Below are 8,882 nucleotides of genomic sequence, written 5' to 3'. Positions count from 1 at the left end.
ACAAAAAAATCAAAAAATGTTCAAAAAATTACAAAAAAAACATAAAACAACAAAAACAAAAAAAAACAGTTCTTTTCAGAACTACCTCCCCTTTCAAACAAAATTGCTAGAATGTTTATCACTCTGGCAAGCTCTATTTCTTTTGGTTCGCTTCAAGTTCGCTGACCGGTTCGCGAACTTTAAGCGAACTAAAAAAAATATTTTTTTAAAAAAAAAGAAGAGTTAGTATAAGGGAAGTAAACAGAGAATAATGTAAAAAGAAAGACAGCTAGAGAGAGTAAATGAGAGATACTGTCAATGACATCATCAGCAGTGCATTGCGGGTAAAAAGAGTGGAAAACATTTACCTTATAATTCTTGTTACCTTTTTTAAATATTTTTTCATACTTTCAATCTGTAAAACAAAGAACAAACATTTCAAAAAATATTAAAACATGTATTTAAAAATTAGAAAAGACAAGGGAAAAGGTTCAAAAACAAACAGTTTTTCAACAACTTTGACATTTACAGAAGTCTCTGCTTCTCTACGTTCCCTACACAATCCTAAAGATATATATTCGAAAGAAACTGTATCTTGATATTGCTGAACTGAGGCCTATTTTGAAACATGATGTTTTTCTTGCACTGCTAATGTCTCACAATAGTGATGCAATAGCAGCGCAAAAAAGATGTAAAGTCATAATAAAATTGTGTCTAACATTGTAAATGATTGTTTTAGGATGCAAATAAGATGTGTGCTTTCAAGAGCTTTCTTTGAGGTGAGGCCTCTTTTTTTTATAAAAAAAAAACACTACCCAGAAGTACAGCACTCTAAGCATTAAAATTGATATTTACAGAACTCACCTTACCCATATGTACCACACATTTCTAAATGTATATCATAAGGACAAAAAGCATAACATTAATTATACATGTTAAATGGTTTATTTTTGCTGTTCTCAGAATGTATCAAATTTCACTTAAATCAGTGACTTGAAGGTATTCATCATGTAACAGCGGGGAAAAAAAAACACAATCAAAATGACTGTGTTTAAAAAACCCATACAACCTAAGAAATCTGATTTCAAAACTTCTTAAAATTAACTTACTTTCAATGACGTCGAAGGATCTCCTATAAACAGCATCCACTCTGTTGTGCTTTAAATATTTTCAGCCCGCCACTTTCTGAAAGAAAACCTCCATCGATACGTGAAATATGTTACATAGAAAAAAAACTTCTCTCATTATATCACATGTTTCCACTAGGCCAAATCATGTTGCCGCGATTCGCAAATCTTGTAATTCTTCCAATCAAATCCCGACATTTTCTATTTTCGCAACTTTCAAAAATAAAATATTTGAGATTATTTTCACAATCCTGGACTACTAATATCTTACTCTTCTTTGTCAGTCATGTTCTCCTTTTCCTATGACACTGATACTGCTTACTATGAAGCAGACTTACTTGCATTAGGTTTATATAGTTGAATTTTTAATCGAGACAGCATTGCAGACTTACATTCCCTCTACTTAAAATTTTGGTTTTAAAAACACCAGGTAAGAATTTTTAAGGTCAAACGGCAATTTTTTTTTGAACGTTACAACAGAATCATTACAGAATGACCAGCCGTTTCCAGACTTTAAGTAAGCTGTATAATGTCCTGATGTTGTTGATGGACCATCGTGATAGATAATTGCTACAGTAACAAAAGTCCTCCCTGATATTGACAGCTGAGAAGCCACAAAATTTTTTATTAAAGTTGACAATTTTGTTCCATCAGGCCTACATCGTTGCATCATTAAAATGACATACTGGCCATATCTACGTATAAATAATGTTGACATCATATCACATTTACATTGGCTACACTCCATGTTGTGATCCGCTGCATTTACTAGCTTATTAAAGGAGACTGATTTACTGTCTGGCAAAGTTAAATATATAAATCTTTCTGAGTCTACACTAGTAGTACTTGATACCATACAGTTCTCGCAGTCATGCTGCCATTGATAAGAAAGCCCAAACAGGTGATCTACATCTACACCCTCAACTTGCAATATATCAAGCATATACATTAAAAACTCCTGACAATCTTGCTGATTATTTTCAGAGAAGTCTGTTTGACCTGAACATTCATCTAACAGATAACGAACTTCAGACACACTTTCTACTTTTGTTCGATCACTGCTACATTTCTCGAAAACAGAATTCAACAAACAGCATAAAATTTGTTCAGAATTCAACAGAATCTGTTCTTTTAAACTCTCTAGTGAAAAGAGAACATTAACCACTACATTTGCATAGCAGTTGACACCAGAACTGTTTTCAAATTGAAAACCGACAACATCTTCAACAGAATCCACTTTCTTTCTGCTAACAATTTTCGGTTCATTGACTTTTAGTCTTTTTGCAACAACCTCCCTACTATTACTGCTATTTCTACGTTTGCGGCCTACCACACGTTTCTCAAACAAAGGATATTGAGGCAAATGTGGCGCATACTCTCTTCTTAACCTATTGTATTCCTTAACACAATCTAGATCCGCACAAATGTTTGTGACATCACAGTCAATCAAGTACAATCCCGATAAAGTTCTAACTCGTGACAATGCCACATATGCCATACCCTCCTTGAACACAGAACTGCCAATATTCACCAATGCACAGTCTACACTTAAACCTTGCGATTTATGGATTGTCACCGCATATGCCAAGCAAACAGGAAACTGTTTACGGCGAACATATAAATCTTTAACAAGCAAAAACCTAGCAGAACAACGACCAATTTGCTGTACTTCCTCAATGCCATCAAATTTAATTTTTAAAAATTCTATTCCATCTCTATTTCTGTATTTCTCAAAATCAACAACATTACCCATTGATCCATTTACCAGACCTCTTTCTACATGTAAATTCCTTCTCAAAATAATTCGGCAATTTAAACACACATTCAAAGTCTTTTCAAAACCCGCTGTTTTAGATATAGTCTTCTCTAATGAATCCAATTTTGATTTCAAATTGTCTGACAAAATAATTGTTGATCCCATATGCTCTAATTTGTCGATAGCTTCAAGTTTCACAATCTCTTGCTTTTCTAAATTCAACATTTTGTTGTTGAAGATGGCACATTCTGCAAGAGTTGGCATGAGACATATCCCGGATTTCTTCTCAGTAATTTTCTGAAAAATATTCTCAGGCACAATATCTTGTTTGGGATACAAATTTGACAGTAACCGTGCATTTAAAGCTTCTTTCCCATGCTCGGTCACTTTTCCAATTCTAATATCTTGTAGAATATTCTTGTAATCTTCATCCTTTGCCTGACGCATATTTTGATGCAGTTCTGCATAATTGAAGTTTAACCATATATTGACGTTGCCAATGCTCCCTAGGCACTTCCTGGTATCTTCATGCGTGAGTATTTTGAACACAGGTTGACCTTTTACTGGTGTCAGCTGTAGAAGATCTCCGAAAACAATAATGTGTTTCCCACCAAATAAGACATCATATTCAGTTTTAAGTACTTCTTGCATTCTCAAATGCACAAAGGCAAGCATGACATTGGAAACCATGCTTACTTCGTCAATGATAAGTAGTTTCATTTTCCTCAAAACTCTTGAAACTTCACAGCAAGCATCTCCAGATAACTTGTTGTATTGTAATTTGTTGTCATGCTCCACCGGCAGCATCAATAGACGATGCAAAGTAATACCTTTAATATTATGTGCTGCCAGTCCAGTAGGAGCGGTGACAACACAAGACAGCGATGACTCAGTCCTTTCCTGCAAATAACAAGAGATTGCTTTAATGAGGAAACTTTTTCCAGTTCCCGCTTCTCCACTCACGTACAGTCGGACAGGCTTCAACGACGTACACGAGCACTCTTTCTTCTCATGACTTAATCCGTGCTCAATTTCCTTGGTAACTTCATCATATATTTTCCTCTGCTCAACGTTGAGTTGTTTTTCCAAGTCTTGTAAGTTAACTGAATCCTCCTGAGCATGTGCCATGGCTCTTTCTACTTCATTCATAGCAGTGGCAGCTTCATTTTCGATAATAGGTCCTCCAAGTGGATCTTGACTCAATGAAACAGAACTCTGACTGTCCTGAGAACTGTCTCTGGCAATCTCGGCTGCAATCGTTGCTTCCTGCTCAATTTCCAAAGTTAGCATTTCTTGATATTTAGAAAAAGCAGGACATTCTATGGACTCCTTGGCTGCATTGAAAGAGTCTTCGTAACAGAGGAAATCTCCAAGCAGTTCCTCTTCTGCACGCCAAGGCTTGAAAAGTTGCAAAAGTGCTAAATAGAAAAACTCCTTTTTTTCTGGAGATTCGCCACTTAATTTTCGATGGTTTACTAATTGGCATTTTCTTTGCTTGACCAGGCATCCCTCACTTCCAATTACAGCATACACTCCTTTCTCAATATCTTCTTTGATGTTCCTCTTGAATATATAATTTTGGAGAACCTCATATAGACAAATATTCTCAAGGTGACTGCTTCGATTTGGATAATATGTATCCAACATGTTGGTCTTCAAAATGTCGGTACTGTTTGGTTCCTTTTCTGCCAAATACTCAATTTCCCGAACAGGTTTAAGAACTCGATTTCGCGTTGCAGCAAGACCAAGACTCGCCCAAACGAGACTCCTGGATTTGGCATAGAGACTTGCTGAAGACAATCGATCAGAACATTCGTAAGCTCCGATTTCTCGATGCGACAACATCTTCAGACTGAAACTGTACAACTTCTTGCTGAGGCTCTTTTCATGGGAAATGTCCTCCCACATATCCTTCAGTTCGGTCTTTTCTTTTTTGGTGATGTAAGATGTCACATACCGAGCCACAGCCATACAGTTGTCAGCCACAAACTGTATATCCATGTTGGCATTCCACATGGACAAAATCACTGGGTTGTAGTCATTGATGTACTTGGACTCTTCGTTCCTTTTCAAATTGTATGTATTCTTGGGTGATTTCCTCGTCACATTATGTCGCAGCGAAGACATCAAACTGTTCACTCTTCCTTTAGAAATCACCGGTCGTGGAAAGTTGAAACGACATTTGGTGTAGAACTTGTCCTTGTTTCTGAATTTACGACGACAGTACTTTCCACAACGATGGCTTTGGAAACGTAGAACTTGTTCTCTTAGACTTTTCTTCTCCGTTGCGTTTGGAACAGCACACGTAGAATACTGTTCGATGAAATTCATCACTAAGTCATCCGGATCTGTTCCAAATTTAGGTGCATCCTTGATCCACAGCAACATATGTATATGAGGGGCACCTCTTGCTTGGTACTCCTTTCTCCAGAAGAAATCCAACACCTCTCCAAGAGGTGGATTCTTTTTATTTGTGATGAAAGACATCATAGCTTCAAATCTATGATTGAAGTACCTGCATACATTCACAGGATCCAAAGAACACAGTTCTCCAGGTGTCTTGAATTCAATGTTTTCAATATTTCCATTTGCCTCTCGTAGAAATTCAAGTAAGTCATCCCAGCCATACTCGGCACAGCTCAGAGTGAGGAACCATGTCGGAGTTCCTAAGTTCCTCAGCATACATTTTAAGTCACCATGACGACGGTACCAGTACTCATTAGTACCACGCTGACACGCCATGAGATTAATTAAGTGAGAATCCAAAATACTGTCTTGGACATTGACTTTATGCATAAAGTCACTTGCCGAGATGTTTCGCATCTGTATACCACTTTTTAAGATGTGGTTCACTGCATATGACAGTCCAGACAGATCGCTTTCAAACAGGAGATGAAACAAATAGGGAATGCATTGCCGAAACCTAGGATCTTCTGCATACAATCGTAAAGTCCGGTATTCAGACGCAGGAATTTCACGAGGTCGCTCATCATATCTTCCTCCTTGACCTGTGGGAAATAGCTGTGGGAAACACCGAGCTTCCAAACTTTCCTCCCAAACACTAATGGGACTCCCTTTGGCTTGTTTCATTTGAAACAACTCAATAGCATTCCCCATCACTTCCTTGGAATGCAAAGGATGAACACTATAATGTTCATATATTTCTTCACTTTTAGAGGCCTCTACTTTCTCAATTTGGCCAGCACACAAATCGCTATCCTCTTCATCACTTACTTCCTCTTCTGCAACATATACATTCTTATAGTACTTATTATTTTTCTTCAAATACACTGTTGCCTTTTTGACTTTCCTAACATCCACTAAATCTTGCCATATTTTCTTATTCTTTGTCGGAACCCCATTAACCAAGATAACCAGAGGTTCCTCTTCCACTTTTTCTATTCCAATTGTGTTAATGTTTTTGTTCAAATCTAGAGGCAAATAAACAACTCTTCCCTTTAATCCTCTCTGTAAATCTGCTGGAGGCAATTTCCCTGTCTTTGGCTCCATTCTTACAATAGCCTGAAAGGGATGGATACTTTGAATCAAAATAGATTCATAAGTATTTAAATCCTTCAATTCAGAAGGAATCTCAACCAATTCCAGATTATTATGAACTGCCCTAGCAGGCATCTGGTTTTGGTTTAATTTATTACAACAATAAGTACACACACGTTGATCCGATCCCAAATCAAAATAATTTTCTACCATCAAGTATGTGGCTAAATCCTTCCATTCACTATTATTTTCCCTTTCACTTTTTGCATATAAATCCACTACCTTAGTCTGATTCTTATAATAAGTGCGTCGACAACATACACAAGTGAAATTAGGCCTCTCACTTGATTTCATCTGAAACGTGGCAATTTCCTTCTGAAAATTATCTGTACTGGAAACCTGTACATTATCTTCCACATTACCCTCTACTTCAGGGTCAATTTGAACATTCTCATCTTTACTACCAAAGTAACAAAACTCAATTTCTTCACAAAGATTCTTCACATCTATTTCAGAACCATGCAAAAGAGCAGCACATAACTGTTTAAGCATAATTGCTGGACTCTTAGCATAATACAACATTCTCACTAATTTTCTCACTTTATTATGATGCACTGCTAGCATCCTGAAATGATGAAAAACACTCTGGCATACTCTCCTGGAAAGACAAGCCAGTGAATGACCACGCAAACCTGTCATTTGTCTCACTCTGCAAGGATCTAAATCTTGCAACAACTTCATTTTCTGCTTCAAACTTTTCTTATTAAATGTCCGTATAAAATCACATAGCAAATTGATGGAAACCTGTCGCACACTGCAAATAGAACTACACTTCCAAATGTACACAGGACCCTTAGGACGTCTTCCTAAAACCTCATCACTTAGCGCCTCTTCTGTCTCTGTTGTCACAAGTAGTTCTTTTTCAACTGGACAACCATCCTTCACTTCATAAGCTCGACCACTGATGTCAACTGCATGCACCAAATCATTATCCTGAAAATAAGTCTCCTCATTAAAAAATGCCTCAGAACTTGAACTATGCATCCATTCTCCAGAAAAAACTTCACAAAAGTTAGTACGATTTACTACTCTCTTCCATCTACTTTTTGTTTTGAAATCAGAAATTACCTTGCTTAGTTTCCTAATTCTATTGATTACCAAAATAAACAACTTTCGCTTGATTTCAAAAGCATGATCAATAATTTTCTCTACATTTTTCTTCTTCCTATAAAATGCCGCTTTCTGTTGGCCTTTCTTTTTAATATTTTTCAATAAATTAACTAATATCCTATTACGGAACATTCGTTGTCGAATGTCCCTAAACTGTTGTTTCCTTCTACTATCATGCACAGAGTTATCTCTTCCTCTACCAGTAACATTTGTGATGGGTCTCTCCTTTCCATTTAAATTACTTCTCTTTTTGTTAAGAGACACATTTTTTTGAGCAAAATTTTTTTTACTACAAATATTTCTTAAGAATGATTTCGTGCTCTTACCCGGACCTTTCTTGGTGTTTTGACAAGTATTTGGGGAAGAGGACTGCTGCAATAAAACATCATCCTGCTGTCTTTGACGTTTTCTAGCCTTTCGTATTCGACTTCTGGAAGGCATTTTCCAAACTATGAAAGAATCTGCAGTTGAATCTGTGAAAAAATATAATATAAAATGTTATTAACCACTATTACCAAACAGTAAATAAATAACAGTCATCTAAAACTTAATGCTGTACTAATTATTTAACATAGCAAATATTTTCCACCAGCACTGCATCACAAAAATGACACTCAATGGTACAAAACAGGCATACAACACTCATAAATCACTCCCTAATATTTTAAATCATTAATTCAGGATGACGATAAGATGTAGCCTATCTAAAGGTTTGTTTAGGCCCAGATCTTTGGACTGGGGTGAATGTGTGTCATTGATCCACATTCAGTCCATCACCTGTTTTGTTTATTTGAGGTGAGGCCAACACATGGTTGCAGATAAGATTTTCACTGAAAAAAAACCAAGGTAAAAAAACATGTGAAGGCCTACCAATGAAGTAAATCATTAAATGAAAACCAATACATTTCTGGAAATATGCACTACTAGTGCTTCATAAGATGTTTTGGATCATATTTATAAGTTATTTGAGTATCTAGTATGCTATTTTACATTCTTCATGGTGCAAATTTATTGTAAATACGCTCCCACCTGCGGTTGGCAAATTTAGATTTTGATTATGGGAGTTAGATAGGCATGTTAATAATTTCCCAAAAATGGTATATAACCCCAAACAACCTTTGAAGCAAATGCTCTTAGCCATGTTATCCACCTCCCATTGGATAACATGGCTAAGAAATGCTTGCAAATGTGATAAAAAAAGGCCTGCAATGCATGAATAACGCAGAAAAATCAGCGATATTCATGCATTTTCCAACAAATGCTCTTAGCCATGTTATCCACTTCCTATTAAATAACATGGCTAAGAACTGCTCAGGGCACCATGAGGAACGCTTTCCATTTAAAAAGGGAAA

This window comes from Lissotriton vulgaris, chromosome 6 (assembly GCF_964263255.1).
Source record: "Lissotriton vulgaris chromosome 6, aLisVul1.2, whole genome shotgun sequence".
In the NCBI taxonomy this organism is placed as follows: domain Eukaryota; kingdom Metazoa; phylum Chordata; class Amphibia; order Caudata; family Salamandridae; genus Lissotriton; species Lissotriton vulgaris.
This window is presented reverse-complemented; position numbering follows the sequence as displayed.